Source organism: Capra hircus, chromosome 4, assembly GCF_001704415.2.
Source record: "Capra hircus breed San Clemente chromosome 4, ASM170441v1, whole genome shotgun sequence".
Taxonomy (NCBI): Eukaryota; Metazoa; Chordata; class Mammalia; order Artiodactyla; family Bovidae; genus Capra; species Capra hircus.
Genome location: NC_030811.1, coordinates 64,884,496 through 64,907,771, shown reverse-complemented (window position 1 = coordinate 64,907,771; position 23,276 = coordinate 64,884,496). Strand labels below are relative to the sequence as shown.

General features: G+C 37.9%; 1 long non-coding RNA gene across 2 annotated transcripts; it reads left to right on the top strand.

Annotated features, from left to right (window-relative positions):
* On the top strand, positions 14,112-16,588 carry LOC102184495. 2 transcript variants are annotated; one of them, XR_309948.3, is made up of 3 exons: positions 14,112-14,202; positions 14,564-14,646; positions 15,101-16,588. It is a non-coding gene; the product is annotated as an uncharacterized LOC102184495 (long non-coding RNA). The 2 variants fall into 2 exon arrangements; XR_309949.3 differs by having other exon boundaries at positions 14,130-14,202; positions 14,567-14,646.

The window sequence follows — 23,276 nt, the reverse complement described above, 5'->3', positions numbered from 1 at the left end:
TCTCCAGCACCACAATTGGAAAGCATCAGTTCTTCGGCTATCAGCCTTCTTTATGATCCAACTCTCATATCTGTACACGACTACTGTAAAAATCATAGCTTTGGCTGTAGGGGCCTTTGTCAGCATAGTGATGTGTCTGCTTTTTAAAATGCTGTCAAGTTTGTTATAAATTTCTTTCCAAGGAGCAAGCATCTTTTAATTTTGTGGCTGCAATCACCATCCACAGTGATTTTGCAGCCCAAGAAAAGAAAATCTGTCACTGCTCCCACTTTTTCCCCTTCTATTTGCCATGAAGTGGTGGGACTGGATGCCATAATCCTAGTTTTTTGAATGTTGAGTTACAAGACAACTTTTTCACTCTCTTTCACCCTCATCAAGAGGCTCTTTAGTTCCTCTTTGCTTTCGCCATTAGAGTAGTATCATCCTCATATCCACATCCAGTTGTTGATATTTCTCCCAGCAATCTTGATTCCAGCTTGTGATTCATCCAGCCCCATATTTCACAGGATGTACTCTGCACAAAAGTTAAATAAGCAGGGTGCCAATATACAGCCTTGTTGTACTCCTTTCCCAGTTTTGAACTAGTCAGTTGTTCCATATATGGTACTAATTGTTGCTTCCTAACTCATATATAGGTTTGGAGAGACAGGTAAGGCGGTCTGGTACTCCCGTATCTTTATAAGAATTTTCCACAGTTAGTTATGATCCACAGAGTCAAAGGCTTTTGAGTAGTCAGTGAAACAGAAGTAGATGTTTTTCTGGAATTCCCTTGCTTTCTCCATGATCCAACAAATGCTGGTAATTTCACCTCTGGTTCCTTTGCCTTTTCTAAACCCTGTTTTGTACATCTGGAAGTTCTCAGTTCATGTACTGCTAAAGCCTAGAAAACTGCATATTTACATTTGTTTACATTTCTCTCCACTGCAAATGGTGCCATATATGGTCTGCAAGTGTATGTGTAATTTTTGATACATTTTAACTCTTTATAATAGAATTGTGTATATTTTATAGTATTAAATGATAGAAGAGACTTGTATCTACATGTATTCTGTGCATTCATTATATTTTTCTCTTAATTTTTTCTGTGTTTCTAGGCTACACAGTTCCTCTGAGTTTCATCAGATTGTTGCAAATCTCCACAAAATTTTCCAATATATTTATCAGGAAGAATTCAAGTAGACCCCCACAGTTCAAACCCATATTGCTCAAGGGTCAACTGTATTTTGATATCCAGTGTTTAAGGGATTTACTCACTCAGGAATTAAATCAAAGTAGTTAAATTCCCAGGAAAGCACAATTTGAAATTTAGAATAAAAAGAAATATGAAAACTTACTTTGGTCCAAGATTTAATCATCCAGCAAAGTACAAATGTAGAGTAAAATGACTTGTTAGTCACAAATCTGTTGAGAACATCTGACTAATGGCAGGAAGTATTTTGTAGGTATTCCATAGTAAATCCATTTTTAAGATATATCACATTAAAAAAAGCTTAATTAAGCTTTTATCCTAATCCTCAGATTATAAACTTTCGCTGGTCTAAATAAAATATACAGAATCTACCACTCATCTGTTCACTTTAGCATTACATATGAAACAGTATCAGTTACACATACTGGTGATAAAATATAAATAATATATAATATATCATATACTTATGTATTTACAAATATTAAGAAATCATTAACAAAGTTTTCTCTTCAGAAATAGAAGTCCATTTTGCTTCCAACTTTAAGTAAAGAAATACTAAAAATAAAGCCTTTGAAAAGATAAATAGCAGGATCTCAGAGATTTTTCAAACAAACTCTTGTAATGAACACTAGACAACTAGCATAAGACTTGGGGGTGGTAGAAGGAGATAAGAGAACAAGAAAATGTCAGGTTCACATGGAACCTTCAAGGACATCGAAGCTGACCATCCTTTTGAAGCATGGATCCTTTCTATAGCACCATGCAAAGTGTTCACTAAGCCAACCTACTGACTGATCAAGCGTTCACTGCTCACCAACGCAGCCACTTCTCTCTTAAAACATTAGAAAGCTTTCCATACATGAAAAGCTAATGAGCTAATACATGCCTCTCTATCTCTGTCACCCACAGGCATCTACAACAACTCCAACTCCTTCCCTCTAGGACCTCTCCTACAGGATAGCTATCAAAAATACTAGCTAGTCTCAATGAATCCTTTTATTTACATTTCATTGTTTTTCAACTACATTTTTCAATTAAAAATTGTAGTCTTATCATATCACACTACTAGTTAATACCCAGTTTGTTAATGTTTCTCTGAAAGTGCGTACATGCTCAGCTTCTCAGTCGTGTCCAGCTCTTCGTGACACCTGGACTGTAGCCCACCAGGCTCCTCTGTCCATGGGATTTTCCAGGTAAGAATAATGGAGTGGATTGCCATTTTCTACTCCAGGGGAATCTTTCCAACCCAGGGACTGAGTCTGCTGCATCATCTGCACTGGCAGGCAGATTCTTTACCACTGAGCCGCCTGTGGGACCGATAAAAGAGTACTACATTGCTAGACTCGCCCCAAATTGGAAAGAGCAAAGTAATACTTTCCCTCTCCATTTTAGACACTACACATCTATTCTTGCAGCCCAAGATTATACTCACTGTTTCCATGGCTATGTCACATATATTGATTCAAACTGAGCTTTATGCTGACTAAAACTTTAGCCTTATTTTGTCAACTAAAAATTGTCACTCATCATCTGCCTCTAGAAGGATGAAGTCACTAGCCACTGCAGTTGCTGATCTCCAACATGCCCCAAAAGGAGTTTAGGGTGGAAATCAGGTATGAGGCATTCTGTGATCTGGGAAAAACTGGCAGAACAGGCCTTCAGATAAAAGATTTTATGAGCCCAATTTCTTGCATCTTCTCATATCCAGAAAAGCACTAAAATCATTAACAGAGACACCTGCTCCTCATGACTAGCAGCCACCTTCTTCCAAATGTATGATTGGTTACTTCTATCCCTCTTCACCAGAATCACATATATGTTGTGTCCCCCTACCTCCACCTCTGTGGAGCAGTTCTGAGAGTCCACCTCCCAGGCTATAGTCACCATTTTGCTCCAAATAACTCTTAACTCACAATTCTCACATTGTGCTTTTTTTTCAGTTGACAAATTATTCATTTACTCAACAAATATTTATATAATGCTCAGTGGTAAAGAATCTGCCTGCAAAGTAGGAGATCTGGGTTTGATCGCTGGGTGGGGAAGATCCCCTGGAAGGAGATGGCAACCCACTCCAGTGTTCTTGCCTGGAAAACCCCATGGACAGAGTTGCCTGGCAGGCTTCAGTCCATGGGGTCACGAAAGAGTCAGACTCCACTTAGCAACTAAATAATAAAAAAAACTGCTACTAAAAGTATATTACAATACTAGGAACAGCATGAAAAATCAGTGAGCTATAACTGAAAGAGGTTAAGACCTGGGCCCAAGCCCCACTTTATCCAGCTATAACTGTGGGAGAGAACACTTGTTCAGTTCAGTTCAGTTCAGTTGCTCAGTCGTGTCCAACTCTTTGTGATCCCATGAATTGCAGCACGCCAGGCCTCCCTGTACATCACCAACTCCCGCAGTTCACCCAAACTCATGTCCATCGAGTCGGTGATGCCATCCAGCCATCTCATCCTCTGTCATCCCCTTCTCCTCCTTCCCCCAATCCCTCCCAGCATCACAGTCTTTTCCAATGAGTCAACTCTTTGCATGAGGTGGCTAAAGTATTGGAGTTTCAGCTTTAGCATCAGTCCTTCCAATGAATATCCAGGACTGATCTCCTTTAGAATAATCTGGTTGGATCTCCTTGCAGTCCAAGGGCCACTCAAGAGTCTTCTCCAACACCACAGTTCAAAAGCATCAATTCTTCAGTGCTAGCTTTCTTCACAGTCTTTGTTAGAGCTACTTAATTTTCATAACAGGATAACTATCTTGCTACATCCTAGTCAGAGTTCCAAAACATATGACTAGGCCTTCAGCCAGAAATTTAGAATACCAGCACTCCAGGTTATCCAGTTCCCTTCCAAACACCTACTGAGAGAAGAAACATTTAAAGAAGATAGGTCCAAGGCTTTAAAAATCCAATCCTTGGTTAATGTTGAATTACCAAAAAGCTACATGTTAGGAACGAACCACATACCATTCTGATCACCTTCAGTGAGTTGCATTTAATACTTTGTCCTAACCTTTAACAGATTATTGTAAGAAGTAACCATGTGAAAATCACAACTGCATTATGTTTTAAAGCTGCTAATACTATCCATTTTGCTAATGAGTTCCTTTTACTGCTAGAAGAGGTTTTGTTTCTCTGAGGAATGAGATGTTTCTACAGTTCTAACAATGAAAATCATCAGAATGCTTTATACATTTTTTAAAAATAAGTTTTAGAGAGATAAAAGTAAGTTTATAAGAAATAATGAGAAAAAATGCCACTTAATACATGAACAAATATCAAGATATATGTGTATTTCCTGCTTCATCAGCAACTGGAAAAGGGTACATGAGAGCAGGATGGATAATTCAAATTGGGTCTTATTAAATTTATTATTAATTAAGTGAAAGATCATTATTCAGTTTCCTCTATATTTCCTCTTCCCAAATAATCAGGCCCAATAACTTACTTTCCCCAATGACAAAGGTTCTAAGATCTCATGAACCTAAGAACTATCTAGAGAATTTCTTTAAGAAATTTACATTTTTAAATAAACTCCCCATGTCATTTGAGAAGCAAGTGAGCCACATAATACATTTTGAGCACCCTCTTCCAGGACTAACTTTTGGATCACTTGAATCAACTCTTGTCACTCATCTCTGGGCTCTCTGTTTTCTCTCTTGGTCCCTCTAAAAACCTGGTGACCAACGGTATAATGAGTATTCTTATGAAAGGTCCTACTAAATCAGAGAAGATGAAAAGATTACGTCCCTACTCTTATGCAGCACAACCACGTTCACTTTAATACATCCTAGTGTTGATAGGCATGTTCACAAAAGGCAATGTTTCACTTGACTGTCCAATAGAGGTCACTTATTTTGACTCTCTTGAAACATGGGAGCTAAAAATGCATTAAAGTAGGTCCAAATCACAATCAAATGAAACTGTGAAGAGCATTCTATGGGACCTTTTTCTCAATTAAACCAGTTGCCATTTTTTTTAATATAATCTATTCTACTTTTAAAATTAAGAATTTTCCTTTGAACAGAAAATCTGGCAACCTCCTTGAGTAAAATTATTCTTCCTGAAAGTAAAACCTTTGTGTTATAATTTTTTAATTATTTATGATGATTTTAAATTCAAACAATACCACTTTCAGAATGTCTACAGGCAAGTAACCTATTGTCATAAAGGACTCATGGAATAGATTCACAAACAATCAAAATATTGATTTTGATTGTTTATAAGTAAAGAAACTTATCTTGAGTAAAGAGTAAAGAAACTTTATTGAATCAAGAGTAAAGTAACTTTATTTTGGCTCTCCAGCTCACCATTTCATGGATGAACAAATCATTCCATGGCAGAAACTGATGTTATACCATACAGTTCTCTACCTGGACCATCTATATGATTTATCAAAAGAAACATTTGAAAAACTAAACATGACCAATCGCTTACAGTATGCCAACTGAAAATTCACAGTAAATGTCTACATAAAAGGTTCAGGTACTCATTTAAGTTACCAAGATCAATCTAAAAGTTACTGCTTTCAAGCTATTTCTTACTTATAAAATCTCTAACCCTACACACATTCTATCATGACTAAATTAACTTTAGATAAAAAGCATTTTCAAAGAACAAGTTGAGATATCCAAAGCACAAATTCAGAGTCTGAAAAATGAGTGATTTTACTCAGAAAATGACCAGATAGAAATTCTTTAAGTCTTTAGATTTGAGAGAAATCAAGCTAAGACCAGTTGGGGCATGATTCACTCTCCTATGCTACTTGCATTTTCTATCTGGTATGTTTTTAATTTTATAAATTTCATGCTATCTCCATGGTTACCAGTGCTTAATCATAACAAGCACCTGGTCTATACATAGGAATTAATATTTTCCTATGAACTGCACATACTAACTTGCTCAAAACCTCTCTATACTTTCACAATGACTAAGTTTTTCACTTCTAAGCAAAGATTTTCAAAAGGTTCTATTAATTTTCTTTTCTTCCTTTTTAAATTTTGTATATTATATGGACTTCAGTAATTTCATGATAGTTAAGATTTGCCAACACATCATAATCTGTGTTATTTCACATATGATGTCTGTGCCCATCAGTAAGTACTCTTCTGAGATTCAGTCAGACAGACCTTAATTTTTAAAAACTATATTTTGTATATACCTATAAAAGTCAAAATCAATTAACAAATTAGGTGAATACTGGTATTCATTCATTCACCAAACTAGAGCCTAGGGGGAAGAATATAAACACCAACAACTCCTCAGTGACTCACCACAGTTAGGTTTCCTAAGCAACACTGTAACATTTTATTTCTAAGAAAATTAAAATGCAGTTTGATGTTGTGGACATTTTCCACATGAAAGCATGTGGGCAATGATTAAGAGGCAGACTTTGTCAAACTTCCGAGGTTCATATCCTAACTCACTTATGTGACCTTAGAAGAATTATTTAACCATGCCTCAGTTTCCGCATCTGTATCAGGGGATAATAATAGTATCTCCCTCAGAGGATTATTTTAGGGACTAAAGGGATCTACATTGATTAATGTGTAGAATAGCTCCTGACACACACTAGTTACTATTTAAGCATTTATCAAATATAAATCAATCAAAGTCTTACCCCATGTATCATGAAAACATGCTTTCTAAGAAAATCTTTTTTTTCCATGAGAAATATTTTTTTCACCCTCCCATAAGGCAAGATAGTCCTGACTTTAAATTTTCTTATGAAATACTTAAATGTTATCTGATCAGCTAATCCCATATATATGAGAGTTCTAGACACTGACCGTATCAAGCATTTTATGTATCACTTCATTTAATCAACAATGGAAATCCTACAAAAGATTGGTGATTTCCCCATTACAAATGAGAAAACTCAGGTTTAAAGAAGTTAGATTAATTTGCACAAATATCACTGAGTTGGTAAGTGGCAGAGATGGGTCAGCAGATGACATCTCCAAAGTCAATGTTTTTAATCTGTCCATTACCGATAAAATGCTACATTAAAAGATAATTTCTCAGGACTTCCCTGGTGATACAGTGGCTAAGATTTCACACTCTCAGTACTGGGGGCCCCGGTTCAATCTCTGGTCAGGGACTTAGATCCCACATGTCACAGCTAAGAGCATGGTGCAACAAAGACCAAAGATCCTGTATGCTGCATCTAAGATCCAGCACAGCCAAACAAATATTTTTTTAAAAGAGATAATGTCACAGCTTTTCAAAACTATAAATTTGTTCCATCCAGATATTCTTAGCCTGTTCCTGGAACCCCAGCAATGTAAAATTTTAATTTGTCAGTGCCTGCAGGCATGTTTCCTCTGCTTCCTGAACACCACAGACTTGTGTATGTAATTGATTCTCACAGATTACTAAGGTTATTTGGTGGAAATCAAGCCTACATTGGCAACAGGCTCTAGATGGTGCCTGGAACCATATGAAAAATGATCTTTTGCAGCTTGCCCATACATGTCTGTAAAATGCTGGCACTGGAGTCTTCAGACTCAGCAGGAGTTTTTTCTGAAGCAGTTGAACAGCTTTGAAAAGTACAGTTTATCTCATCCTGTTAGCCTAATGATTAGTTAGTTCTAATGCAGCAGTCTCAGTGATGAATGTCCTATTACTGATGGGAAATACTGACTAACTCTGGGATGGCCTTTTTAAATTCTGAAGCTCTAATAAAATGTCTCCACTCTTGGCTGGGCTCAATCACTAATAGGAAGACTGGGTTTTATGAACTTCCTGACACACACCAGTCACTGTAATATGTTGATATCAGCCTATCCTGCCTTCTCTGATGGATCCCAGAAGCCCCTTCCTTCAGGGACTACCAATGATCCACTTCGAACAGTTAAAATAAGCAGAAGCAACTTCTTCAATCTTCTTTGAAACCACTTCGCAGTAACAACTGATGTGAAATTTTGCCCTCTACCACTCAGATGTGTGTCTAAAGTAATGTTCTTTGTCTCTGAGTATCATTACCTAGCAGTGACCTCCTCTGTTTCAGTGAAGGATGGTATAAGCTAAGGTTCTCCTAAACTGAAAGACTAAATTCTGGATCTGATTACACTAGATATTTAATGCCAAAAGAGGAACTATATAGAAGCCTGTAGGAGCATTCAGACAACTTGGGCAGCAGGTAGGGGTATGGAATATGGCACTGCTTCAGAAGAGCTGTGGTTAATGTTGCTACCAGAGATGTTCACAAGCAGAACCTGTAGCTAGCAGATGTTTGGCACAGAAGAAGTCGCTCATCTCTGTAGCGCTGCTACGGAAATGATCATCTCTTTTAGAAGAGGGAACTACACACGTACAACATAACACTCATTGTCCTTGTCAGTGATCTAGACAAAACATCTAAATCTGAGTTACAGTTAGGAAATAATAGTTCATTAAGATAGTTTACAGGCACATCAGAAATTTAAAAAAAAACAAACTTCAGGTCAAAGAAATAGAGGGGATCATTATACTCACTGTATCTCAGAAATTAATCCCTGCCTCTACATCACTTGGGGGCTTCGCTGGCGGCTCAGAGGGTAAAAGCATCTGCTTGCATTGAGGGAGACCTGGGTTCGATCCCTGGGTTGGGAAGATCCCTTGGAGAAGGAAATGGCAACCCACTCCAGTATTCTTACCTGGAAAATCCCATGGACGGAGAAGCCTAGTAGGCTACAGTTCATGGGGTTGCAAAGAGTCAGACATGACTGAGCGACTTCACTTTCACTACATCACTTAATACTAGCAAATCCTGAGTTGACATTTCCAATTACAGTATACATTATAAAATAAAAACCACATATATGACCTTTGACTTAACAAGTCAAAGACAAACTTTAAAGAGAAACAAACATGATTTTTAAAGCTATTCAGCAAAATAGAGTTCCCTCATCCACGAAGATAAGCAAATTAGTTGTAAGTAGGAGTTGTAAGAATAATGCTTATCCTCTTCAAACAGTGGACCTTACAGAAGCAAAGGAGGTAAGATAAAAATCTTGGTACCATGTTCAACACTGTGTTGAGTGCCATCTCTCAGGAGTAAGACAGAAATATTTCCTTCTATCCTACAAGCTCTGCAATTAATTATACCATTAACAATCTATCAAGAGTAATATGTTTCTGGGCTTCCCTGGTGTCTCAGGGGTAAAGAATCCACCTGCCAATGCAGGTGGATACAAGGTTCCATCCCCAGTCCAGGAAGAACCCACAGGCCATGGAGCAACTATGCCCATGCACAATAACTAGTGAACCCACACTCCAGAGCCCGTGCTCCACAAAGAAGAGTAGCCTCCGCTCCCCAGAACCAGAGAAAACACTTTCACAACAACAAAGACCTAGCACAGTCAAAAATAAATAAATAAATAAAATTTTTTAGAGGGAGGGGATATGTGTATACCTATGACTGATTCATGTTGAGGTTTGACAGAAAACAACAAAATTCTGTGAAACAATTATCCTTCAATTAAAAAATAAATTTAAAAAAAAGAAAGAATAATACATTTCTTTGAGCCCACAGTCTCAATTATTATATTCCCTTATAGCAAAGCTTCTAATGCTGCTATTTCCTTTGCTGAAATTTATAGAAAAAGCAATGCAGAGTTATAGATTAGCTGCTGTAACTAGAAATAAAATTCAAAAGTGTTTGTTTGTTGGGTTTTCTTCAGGTAGCCATAGAGTTCATTCCAACTGAATGATTTCTTGGAGCTATTCACCCGTATCTAGTCCATATCACCTATATTTTCAAAACCCTTTTGACCCAGTATGATGAATCAATGATGTGACAATCACTGAATAGAGAATATATTTTAAAGATAAATGTAAACACCAGTGGGTATGAAATAAATATTAAAATCCCATCGAAGTTACAAACAGACAGCCTTTGCATAATAGGGGAATGTTTTCCAGTCAGCTCTGAAGCCAAAGCCTGAGTGTATGCGTGTTAAGTTGCTTCAGTCATATCTGACTCTTTGCAACCCTGGGGTACTATAGCCCCCAGGTGCCTCTGTTCACGGGATTCTCTAAGAAAGAATACTGGAGTGGGTTGCCATACCTAAAATGCCTCTGTATCAAGGAAGTTCCACAGACATTTTTTATTTACCATGTTTGTCTGCAGAAGAGCATATTTACAATGGAGAGAAGACACATCTTGAAGACCCCATATTTCATGGATTTTATTAACAGCTGCTGCTGCTGCATGCTAGGTCGCTTCAGTCGTGTCTGACTCTGTGCAACCCCATAGACGGCAGCCCACCAGGCTTCTCTGTCCCTGGGATTCTCCAGGCAAGAATACTGAAGTGGGTTGCCATTTGCTTCTCCAATGCATGCATGAATGCTAAGTTGCTTCAGTCACGTCTGACTCTGTGTGACCCCATGGCCAGCAGCCCACCAGGCTCCTGTCCACGGAAGTCTCCAGGCAAGAATATTAACAGCATATAGTAACAATAGTTAATATTTAGTGAGGGCCTAATATATACCAGCCACTAATTCCAGAAATTAACTCATTTAATACTCATAATATACATATGAAGTAGGTACTACTGTATCCCGTTTTATAGAAGGACAAGCTGAGTTTTACAAATGGTTACTGTCTATTGTCATACATTTAACAAGCAGTAGACCCAGAATTCTAACCAAGTGGCCTAATCCCAGAGACCCTAACTGGTTGACCAGCAACTAGGGGAACAGAAATACAAATAAGAGAGAATTGGTACGTACTGAGCTCTGGTATCTTTTTGGTCACATTAGAAACATTTCACTTAATTCTCACAAAGCATTTTTTATAAAAGTAAAGTAAGTTTCAGAGGGATTAAGTAACTACTCAAATCCATGAAATCAGCCAGAGGAAAAGCTTAGTCCATATACTACATCACAGCACCTCTTCATAGCTTAAAGACTAAGTAACAGAAACAGAAGCAGAAATCTCACCTCTATTTGCTTATCAGTGCTTTTATAAGACAGTGATCAAGGAAACCTATCTGGAAGACATGCTGGTAGGACCCAAAGGAAATCAACAGATAACAACAAAATCAGCATAACCAAGGGAGAAAGGATCTAAAACATTTGAGCACTGCAGTTGGGGGGGTGTGGTGTGTGTGTGTAAACTGTTTCATTCTGTTTTCAACTATTCCTCTTATTTTCTTGATGAAAACTTGAGTAGTTCTCAACTAGGAACAGCATCTCATCAAAGACTGTCTGGCAATAGTGAGGGCAGTTGATTCTCTTCATGATTGGGGAATTCTATTTGCACTGAGCAGGTACAGGCTAGAGATGCTAAATATCCTCCAATATAATGTCAGCACAACAAAGCACTAACTCATTAAAAATGCCAATACTATCATCCAGCAATAAAAAGTACTTAAAAGAAACCATTCAGGTATCACTAAGGAAAAAATACACCATCCAGGTGGACTTACTAATTGTGCACCAAATGGACAGAGGAATAAATAGGGACCATTACAGACAGGTTCCTAACAAAATATGCTTCTGTTTTAGAAATGCTTTAGAAAAAGCATTTTACCATCCTGTGTCTTATATATATGTAGTCATAAAGTTTTGCTATTAATATGATAGAGAAAATATGTAAGACCTAAATTTTGAGTGAAGACTAAAAATAATCTCTAAGTACCTTCACAGTTTAGCCCAAAAGCAGACTTCTTACTTATAAGGTAGTTTCTACTATGAATAGTATAAAAGTGGCTAAACATTAATCAATAAAATTTGACTCAATAAAAATGCGAATCAATAAAACCACAAAATTGGCATGTTTAAGAAACAGCAAAAAGATTAGACTGGAATAAGCATGAAAGAATGAGTGACTGGTATGCTGATGTTAGAAAGGCAGGCAGAGGCCAAAATATGTAGGGCATATTGCGGAGTCTTAATAAGGAGTGTGGACTTATGCTTGTTGTGATGGAACTGGAGAACTTTAAGCAAGGAATAAATGATCTGATTTATTTTAAAACCGCTAGTTAGGGGAGTAATAAAAGAAAACTGAGAACTAGGATACCATTCTACTTGGAAATTAGGGTTGTGATAAGGCAGACAAAAGCATATATAGCAACACCTTCATTAAATTGCCTGATTAGGGGAGATGCTGGTTAAAAAAGTCAACCAATTTTATTCTGAAACTACACGGGTCCAAAATATCCCTGCACAAACTTCTGCCACTCTTTTTCAGATAGGCCAAGTGATCTCTTAACATAATTTAAAGAAAAAGCATTTTACCACCTATAGACTCTTCAAAGTTAAAATTAGTCCATAATTTTCAATGACGACACACCTAGAAACAAGTCTGCAATAATACTAAATTTGTTGTGGTCTCTGCTGACCTCAGCTAACTGAATAAACATATATGGAAAAATTAAATCTCCAAATTGTTCACATTAGAATGCTAGAGAATATTTTAAAATAGCTCCTATTTCAAATATAACTGATTAGAAAAGTACAAAACTAGAAGGCAATGGCACCCCACTCCAGTACTCTTGCCTGGAAAACCCCATGGACAGAGGAGCCTGGTGGGCTGCAGTCCATGGGGTCGCTAAGAGTCGGACAAGACTGAGCGGCTTCCCTTTCACTTTTTACTTTCCTGCATTGGAGAAGGAAATGGCAACCCACTCCAGTGTTCTTGCCTGGAGAATCCCAGGGATGGTGGAGCCTGGTGGGCTGCAGTCTATGGGGTCGCACAGAGTCGGACACGACTGAAGCGACTTAGCAGCAGCAGCAGAAGGGGCTCAAGGCAAATAAGTCAAAGACAGAATTTGTTAAAATAGTCAAGTTTTTAAAAAAATAATCAAGTTTAGAGAAGCAATGCTGACTTTATTGCGTAATTATCCACAGACTTCCAATTTGCAAGACACCTTGCTTTGGTTTATTTGACACTGCTTTGTCTCTCATGGAATCCAGATGGCACAATTATTTATTCAAACAATTGTTATCAACCAACATTTCTGAGTACCTGCTGTATGTGTGTTAGAAGTTAGCAATATAAAGCTTTGCTGTCAGTCCAGAGATTAGTAAAGTGTAAGAAAAAAGATGACCCATAGTAAAAAAAAAAAAAAAAATTATATGCCAATTACAGGCACCGAACTGAAATATACCTTCTGTGTCTGGGAGACTGAATCAGAGGGACTAAGACACATCATTAATAATTGATAATTTCTGGGTGCCAAATAAATTTTCTAGTCAGTAAATGAGCGTTCAGAAGACTGGATGACTAGAAAGGTTCAGTAAGGAATTCATAGATTAGATTGCAAGAAAGCCTTTCAGGAAGGGTTCTTATGCAAATAATTTATCCTATGACTTAAAAGTAACAATTTACAACTTTCCATATTTGGGGATATTTAGGGTGGGTATCACAAACGCGAGTGAGAAGTCTCTAAAGTGTACCATACACTGCACTCCGGAATGGGGAAACTCAGAACTCCAGAACCTGAATCCGAGATCTTAAGAATGTTAACTTGTTTTTCCTTAAACTTCCTGTTTTTCCCTACAAACGTATTAAACACTTTTCAAAACGTCTTATTAATATTTCCCCCCACTGCTTAAAAAGAATTAACAAATGTCATAAGACGTTTAAAAGATGGTGTCAAAAGATTCCCTCCTTCAAAAATGTTAGAAGTCGCTAGTTTAAATGTATCTGAGAGATGGCTTTGTTCCGATGATCTCTTCAGACTGAGGTGCATGCATTTCAGTCAAAGGACAAAAATTCTTGTGTGTCTTGAAACCTTTAACAGCATTCAAGAATAAAAGAAAAACATTTGCTGTCATTTTTTGACCTTTTTTTTCAGTGAGCTTCCGTACAAATACACTACACCACTTTACCAGTAACAGGCTTGGCCACGTGAGGAAACCCTGGAGCTCGCCCCTCCGCGCCACCGGTACAGCGCGACCGTCATCGCTCAGCCAGTTACTTGGAAGCGCGCCGGAGAACCCTGGGAGTTGTGGGCACCGGGGATTGTGGGAAATGTAGTTTGGAGACTCCGCCCTGATCACCATTTCTGTAATGGCTGCTTCCTTGAAGGTAATGTACGAGCTTGTCTCCGAAGGCTCCTTAGTTTGCCCAGTATATTTGTCAAACGGGGCAAATTTGCACTTTGCCGGGCCAAAGCAGGGATTGTTTTTAAAGTCTTACTTTCAAGTCCTGGAACGAACTTGGTTTTCGGTTAACTTTTTCTTTTTTTTTTTTTAAGGTTTTTCTTTATAGGAGAACTAACCAACTTGTAAATCTAGTTCCTGTTTGAACAAACTGTTTGTCTTTAGTTTTTAGCCATTCTTCTCCCTTCCGTACAACCTCCCCGCTCTGCGCTGAGTCTAGATGCCTCTTTAAAATAATAATAATTAATAATGTGTAATTTTTAAATCCTGCTACGCCCCTCTGATAGTAGGCGCTGTCACGTGGAATCTCAGCCTCAGCATCCGGAGCTGCTGGAAGGGAGTCAGATAGAATTCAGTACCGCCTTCTTTGGTAAGTCTTACTATTTCCCCACGACTTCACAGCTATATGTTGTTTGGCTTTGCTAGATTTGTCTGCATTTCCTGGTTGGGAGAGATCCTAAGAAAATATAATTTCCCTCATAGGACAATTTCCAAGTTAATATCTGGTGCATCATCATCTATCTTTCTTATGTTCTACTGTTCAATTTCTGTTTTGTTGATGCCCATAGTGTTAGCGTTATACAGTGCGGAAAAATCGCTGGAGTCAGGAAATTATCATGAGAAAGGGAGATTAGCCTCAATTGACTATCTTTAATTACCATTTACTTCCCAAAGGTTCTTTCACCATAAAATGAGTCTGAATATAATTTATAGTCCCTAATTGAAAAGGTTGCATGAACTGTTGCTTATCATGTATTCATATTGTCATTTGAAATGGTTGGAATTTTTAATGATTCCTTTTTTTTCCATGTTTTGATTTATAGAGATCTTCATCCTTCAAGAACCAGCCACATCATGATCTCAGTTTCAACACAGTTGTTCCTAGTCCTCTTTTCATTGCTTTTGGTGCTGCCTGTTGTTGAAGCAGTAGAAGCTGGAGATGCAATTGCTCTCTTGTTAGGTGTGATTCTCAGCATTACAGGCATTTGTGCTTGTTTGGGGGTGTATGCACGAAAAAGAAATGGACAGATGTGACTTTGAAGGGCCTCCTGAATCAAACCTTCCTCTGAAAACCTTTGTGCTATTGAGTTTCAGAACTGAGCTTTGGTGTCTGAAAGTTCCCAAGAAACAGTTAATAGAGAAGTTTCATATTATTGGTTATTTTCCTATAAAAAGGAACAAATTGATATACTCTGTTAAAGGGAAAACAACATGTTTTTGTCACAACAGTTAATGCACTGGAAAATGCCATCTGTAATTTGCATTTGCTGAAATTTGCATAAGTAATATTTCATAGTTTCAGAATTCTCAGTAGGAAGAAGGAAACTCTTGCCCAGAATCCTAGGAAATTGCCACTGTTCAGTTATAATCACTGCCTCCTGCATCATTGAGGAATTTTTTTCTCCATATTTTTATTGGATTTTTGTTTTGTTATCTCCCAAGTGAGTACTGTACCTAGACATTAAATACAGTTGGTCAGAAATTAAAACTTATCTCTGTGTGGGATAAAGTTCAGAAAATGTATTCAATGTATCTAACATTGAAATGGAGAGAGTTAATGTAAAAAAAAATACTTTATATTGACATTGAAATGGAGAAGAGATCTATTGTTTAACAAAAACAAAAAATGTTTATATTAACTGAGTAACATCTCCATGGTGAGAAGTACTATGTCAAGTATAAACCTATTATGTAAGTTAATTTGTGGTGTCCATTTCTGTTTATTTCAGACTGTTTTTATCTCTGTGAAGTTTCTATGAACTAAGTGGAGATGAGTAGATGCCTTATGTTAACTGTTGACTCCAGCTTTTAGAGATATAATCAGTGAAAAATTAGAAATGGGCAGCATCAAGGTAGGGAAGAGGCCCCTGGTAGAGAATCCACAGATGCAGAAGGCAAATGTTATGGCATATACTGATTTACACACAAGCCACATGAGGTACACTCTCCCCATCCTTGCTACTTAAAGTGTCCTCAGCAGCAGCAGTATCACCTTAGGGCTTGTTAAAACTGCAATCTCAGGCCCCCTCCACCCCACCCCCAACCAATTGGATCAGAATCTGCTTTTGTTTCTAGAACCCAGGATAACTATACACATTCAAGTTTAAGAAGATTGCTCTAACTTGTTTGAATGCAAGGATCAAACAAGTTGATAAAAACTGTTAGATTCCCAGCTTCCTCTCCTGGTTGCGTTGTAGGTTGGGGTATGGAATTCTTTGTTTAACAAGGGTCCACAGTGATTCCTTTGACTGTAGATACAGCCAACATAGAATTGTGTGAGTAAATAAAACTGCTATGGGGTCTTCATGAAAGTAGTTGGTCACTTTTTTTTCCTAAACTAATGCATTATCCAATCTCTAGCTCTCCAGGTAACATTGGGAGCCTTAATTTTGACCAGAAAACAGGCAATCGCAATCTAAAATCCTTTGTATGCATTTCTCCAGGTATGAGCTGACCTGGCTTGCATGAAGGATTTGGTGGGGGCTACAAAGAATGAGGGACAGCCACACACTAAAGACAGAAACCACATGGATCTGTTTTTGTCATAGCTGTTTTGTTTTTCCCACCAAAGAAAACAGTCTTTTATCTGATAAATTGGCTGTTATACATTGAGTAATAGAAATTTGTTTTAATTTTTATTGGAGTTCAGTTGATTTACAACAGAACTTTTTTGCATGTCTTTTTTTTTTTTTTTAAGATGGAAAAAGAAATGCAGATTGTGGGACAGTTTGTCCTATCTCCTTATATACCAGTCTACTGGTACTGAGATAAAGAGGCTGTTGCTGCATCCTTGTATGTCTGAACTTTTCCATTGTCATTGGAAGAAATCCTCCCTAAAGTACAGGAAAGCCTGTTTTTGTCTTTACTGGAGGCTCAAGTGGTATACAACAGTTCATAAAACGGCTTTAAAGGTAAAGGAAACCTAATGCTTGCTTGTGTGCATGCTCAGTCATATCTGAATCTGCGACCCCATGGACTGCAGCCTGCCAGGCTGGGCTTTCCTGGTAGCTCAGCGGTAAAGAATCCATCTGCTAGTGCAGGAGACGCAGGTTTGATCCCTGGGTCAGGAAGATGCCCTGAGAAAGAAATGACAACCCACTCGAGTATTCTTGCCTGGGAAATTTCACTAACAGAGGAGCCTCGGGGGCTACAGCCCCTGGGGTGGCAAAGAATCAGACATGACTTAGCATTGGACAGAGACCGTCAATCATTCCCTACTCTGACCCCATGCACTGTTGCCCTCCAGGCTCCTCTGTCCATGGGATTCTTCAGACAAGAATACTGGAGTAGGTTGTCATTTTCTCTTCCAGGGGGATGTTCCCAACCCAGGAATCGAATCCATGTCTCCTGCATTGAAAAGTGTATTCTTTGCCACTGAGCCACCTGGAAAACCTTAAAATACATTTTAAATCACAGTGCATTGGTTATTTAGTCACCAGCAGTTTAATGTTCAAAATAAGATTACAGGCAAACATTCTTTAATGAGCCTGTATTTCTACAAGTGTCTAAAAGGAATTAGAAACTGCCATTTTTCTATTTTCTCAATAATAGAGAATTGTGAGGCAACTCAGTAATTTTGATGTATATGATGAGAAATACCTTCTCTAGTTCTTTTCTATCTAGGTTAGAGTATGTGATTTTGCTTGAAAAGAGCAGAAACTCTTATGGTCTCTAAAGGTTTTGGGAGCCACCAGCTGTCTTGAGAATCTGATGAAAGCCATGGTCATTTCCCTAGAAAAATGCATATACATGCTGGCATCTTTTGATTAACTTCAGTGAGTTCACAGAGCTGAAGCTCATCTAGAAATCCCAAATTACAGAATTTGCTATTTCCTTTTTTTTTTTTAAGTTTCTTTATAATTCTGAGATTCTTTCACTTGCTCTGAGGGTATTACCTGCTGTGGAGCAATTATAGGAAGAATGGGATAAGCAGATGTCCCCTGGGTGCCCAGCATAATTTGTAGACATCTAGTAAATGCTCTGTACATATTAGCTTGGTTGAGTCAAGTTAAAAAGACTAATAGCTAAAATCAGCAAGAAATGCTGGTTGCTGACCCATTCATCCAATGCCAAAAATCAATGCCTCTCCTGTATCATTTCTCTCTGGTGCTTTCAAATTGTTTTCTTCTCCTTTCTTAGTTTTTAAAAGGTGATGTATATGTCTTGGCATAAATATCTTTGGGTTTATCCTGTTTGAGATTCACTCAACTTGAACCTACAAGTTTGTGTCTTTTCCCCAAGTTTAGGTGATTTTTAGCCATTATTTTTTTTCAAATGCTCTTTCAACTATATCTACTTCTTTCCTGCTGGGATTCTGCCTTATAACTGCCAGATAGAGGTAAAAGTCCTAGGGGAACCTCTTTACTGTTCCTTGTTTGCCATCCACTGACCCTGCAGATAGGGCACCTTGTGGCTACTAGGAGGGAGAAGTTCAGACTTCCTACATGGTCTCCACTGGCTCATGACCATGTCTAAGCACATTACATTTCTGGGTCGCCAGCTTTTCCAGTCCTACTCAGATCTATGAGAAAAAAAGAAAATCTAGAGAATTCACACCATATTTTCTGTTCCTGAGGTCACTAGTTAGTCTGCCTTCTTTCTTCTGAATTTTATATGCATTTTATAAATAATATCTGAGATTTTTAGCTATATTTAGCAGTAGAAATAGGAAAAAAGAGGCCTACTGCATCTTCCTGGGAGTCCAAGTCTCCTCAGTGGGGAATAAAAGCACCAGGTAAGCCATTGATTCAAGGAATTTTCACTCAGAGACCTTGGTCCTGTGATCGCTCACATTTACCCTCCCCTTTTCACCCATCGAATAATATATTATGACTTTTACCCGATAAGCTCAGTCAAGAATGCAGGAGTACAGATGAAGTTTACAAAATAATCTGTATCCATGCTTTGGCTCAGCATTGCCAGTGCAAATGGCAACTTTTTGAAAAACTACCAAATGTACCAACTGTGAAAGAACCAACCAGGTTTAAGAAATCTCAGTAGCTACCTGTCACATGCACCTTCACCTTCTTAGGCTTTCTAAGCTCTGCAGAAGTCAAATGCCATGTCCAACTTTGTGTGAGAAAAGTGGTATAGCTATATTAGCCTGTGGCACATAATGAAGGGAGAATTCTCTGAATAGGAGCAAATCTCCAAACCAGTCTCTCCCCAGAGACACATATCAGCCTCTTTGGTGGTATCACAATAGGGATTAAGAGCCCAAGCTCCAGTAGATCTCAATAGATAGCCAGATTCCATCACTTAAAATGTGATCTTGGACAAGTCAACTTTTAAATTTCTGCCTCCGTATCTGTTAAATGGGGGAAAATATTACTTCCCTCATAGATAGGTGAGGAATACATGAAATAAGGACTATTAAAGACCTGGCATGCTGGATGTTGTTATAATTGCTATTTGGGGACAGTTTCTAGACACAAGGCGGGGGAAAAAAACTACTAGCCTCAATTTTGTGCCTATATATAAAGAGGGTATCTTTAGGAAGTTACAGAAACATCCCTTATTAAACAGTTCATTTATATTTTAATTTTGACATTTTCTTTGAGTCTGTTTTTTTTGTTATAGATTCTCCCTCATCATTATAAGCTTACAAATTGCTAAAACTCAAAGTATCTATAAAGAAAAGAAAATTTGGCTTCTCTAAAGTTTCTTCGCTCTGTACCTGAGTCTCTTGAGAAAAAGGAAAAAAAGAAAATTGAATCCATTTTAGTAATTCCTAACTTGCTCAACCATGGGTCTTTTCTAAGTGATATAATGAAAGCTTAGCAACTGCCCAGATCATTTAAGGAGATGCAAGGAATTTGCGTCTGTTTTTCAGGAAAATAGAAAATCTAGTCCATATTCCATCAAGAAAAATATTCTTAACATATCTCATTAGAAGTCATAAATATATAAGCACCATAAAATGTGTTTAATGTTTGTTTCCTACGTGGGGAGTGTGGAGGAAGCTCTTATTTTAACTTATGAACCCCAAAGAGGATTTTTATTCCTAGGTGAGAATATGCCCAAATCAATAAATATGTGTGCAGAAAAGCACATTTAAGATTTTATTTTTCCTAATTTTTAGTAACATTTTTCTGAATTGCTTCTGTGATTAATTAATATACATTTAACATCTAAAAACAAAAGGTAGACCAGAAAAGTATGACTGCTATAAAATCCTAAAATGTGACTTGTAGTATGAAAGCTACAATACCCCTTTCACACATATTTGCACTGAATCTATTGTATATGGGTGAGTAAAAGTTTGGAAATATTGGCACTTGATAATGTGAAACAAAATTATGAAATTTTATATACAAGAGAGTTTATTTTTAAAGGGCTAATCGTGAAGTACTTTGTTAAACATTGGGATTATAAATACCATATTTTGCAATGTTAATCAAGATAATTACTCTGGATAAATGTATGTAGATCACTTAACAAAAGAATTTAGAAGCAAACATGATGGCCAAGACCAGAAACTGTAACATTCCATTTCAGATCCTTTGTCAGAACAACTCTTTCATTTTGCCACAGAAATTACCAGGGCATTGTGATACCTACATAAAACAATTTTATGGGTCCTATGATGACATGTGCCCACTTTCACTTGTTTAATCAACATTTCTTTAAGACAGCAGTACAATGTAGAAAGAAATTAATCAACTACCAGGCAATTGACCTTGAGCCAATAACTTAATCACAATTTTTTCATCTATAAAATTAGCCATCAGTAATCTCTAAAAGGCTTCCTAATGATAGAAATGTGTTGCTCCATATAAAGAGTTTTCCTAATTTAAAAAACAACAAGGTCTAATGAGTTAAAAATACTGTAATTACCCATTTTCATATGGCAGCATGAGGAGGAATTCCTCTTCAAATTCCTCAGTGAAAACTAGTCTAGTCATTTGGTACATTTTTGGATTTCAATTTAGTGAAGCGGGGGCAGTTCATTTTCTGTACTGAACGAGTATGATTAGGGATTGTCTCAAGAAGGAAGAGTAAAAACAAATGGTAGCCCTGCCACTCCCACTCACAGCAAACCACACACACTAACTCAAGTCAACTAGGCAGGATCCAGAAACAAGCAACCTTGAAATTTCATTTCTCAGTCCCTATGGCACTGCTGGGGAAACTCAGCTATTACACACCATCTTCCCAGTGGCCAAGACAGACATCCAAGAGAGTGTGTGGCCCCTTCCTCTCCCTCACACCCCACATCCAGTCCATCTCTTAAGTCTTATGGAGCCCACCTCCAAACTCTGCCTAGGATCACCCACTTCTCTCCATCCTCAAGGCTCCTACCCTAGTTCAGACCACCATCATGATATGGATGAGATCCACAGCAGCCTCTTGTCTTCTGACCTTCCATTTTAACCCTCTGCAATCTTTTCTAAACACAACAACCATGGTAAATTTCTTAAAACACAGATCTGATCATGATACATACCAACTCAAAGCTCATTAGCAGATTTCTTAGTTTTATGAAATCCTTAACAAGTCTTGGCTTCCCTTGTAGCTCAGTCAGTAAAGAATCTGCCTGCAATGCAAGAGTCCCGGGTTCAATCCCTGGGTTGGGAAGATCCCCTGGAGAAGGAAATGGCAACCCACTCCAGTATCCTTGCCTGAAAAATCTCATGGACAGAGGAGCCTGATGGGCTGCAGTCCATGGAGTCACAAAGAGTCGGGCACAACTGAGCTACTAACACTTATACTTACTTAAACCTCAACACTATTAATATACCCTATTTCCTCCCCTATTTTTCCAGTCTCCTCTAGGACCATGACCTTCAGTCTATTTTACATTCTACCTTTCAGCCACATTAAAGCTTTTCCCTTCCCAGAAAGCACTATGTATGTTCCTTTCCTCTCTCTCTCTCATTCTAACCCCCTTAGCACTATTCTTTGCATATTCCTTCCTCTGCCTGGCCTGGTTTTCCCAGTTCACCTGCTTTATTCCTTATGTCTTAGACTTAAACAGCACTTCTTTAGGATGTCTTCCCTGATCCATCCTCTCCAAACTATGCAGCCCACTGTATGCTCACACAGCATTCTTTACATCTCCATCAGGCACTCTGTATTTGAATCTCTACTTATCTTATCTTAGCCAACCTCAACCCCATCAGGACAGGGACTGTATCATTAATTTACTGTTGTATTCCTATTTTCAAGTACAATGCCTGTCAAATAGAAATTGCCGCTCACTTAATGAATTTATGATACAGAGCTAATATATTAAAGGGATGCCCCAGCCAAGGATACACAGTGGATCATGGCATCCTCTCACTTGGCTTGTGTGTGCCCTTACTGTCCTCAGTACAGTGCTACCACCCTTTCAGATTTTGCCCAGGATGGCTCCAAGAGTCATTGCGAGGTCTTAACATTTTCTTGAGCATCTAAATTATAATTACAGAACATAATTTTAATAAGTTTTAATATGTAGTATAGTCAGTTGATCTGAATGACTGGAAACATTATTTACAAAATCTTGCATGTGTGTACATGTTTAATGACATGTCTAATTTAGTTTAGAAAGAATCCACTATTTTGAAACACAAGATGATCTCCTCTGTTTACTTCTCAATTCCTTTATTCATACTGCTGGAATTACCATAGTCAAATGCCTTGCCATGCCTCCATGCTTACATTTCATTTGCTTTATAAGTGTCCTCTTCTCCATGAAGTCTTTCCCAAAAGGAGTTAATATCTGTCTTCCAGAGTCCATAGGTCAGTGCTCATACCTGTGCTACTGCATTTCTTGTAGTCTTATTTTATGATTATTTAGATACTTATTGTCCCTTTTGTACCTACCACCAGCCCCACAAACCCCTCCCATTCACATCCATGCCTGCCCTTGTCACCTTTATCTTAAATTTCTTGAAATCAAGATTGTGTCTTTTATCACTGTAAGTTCTAACATATCTTGTCCATGCTATTAGAAGTTTCAGTAAGTACTTACTTGTGCATTGAATTTATTTCCTAAGTAATCCTGAAGAACAAATT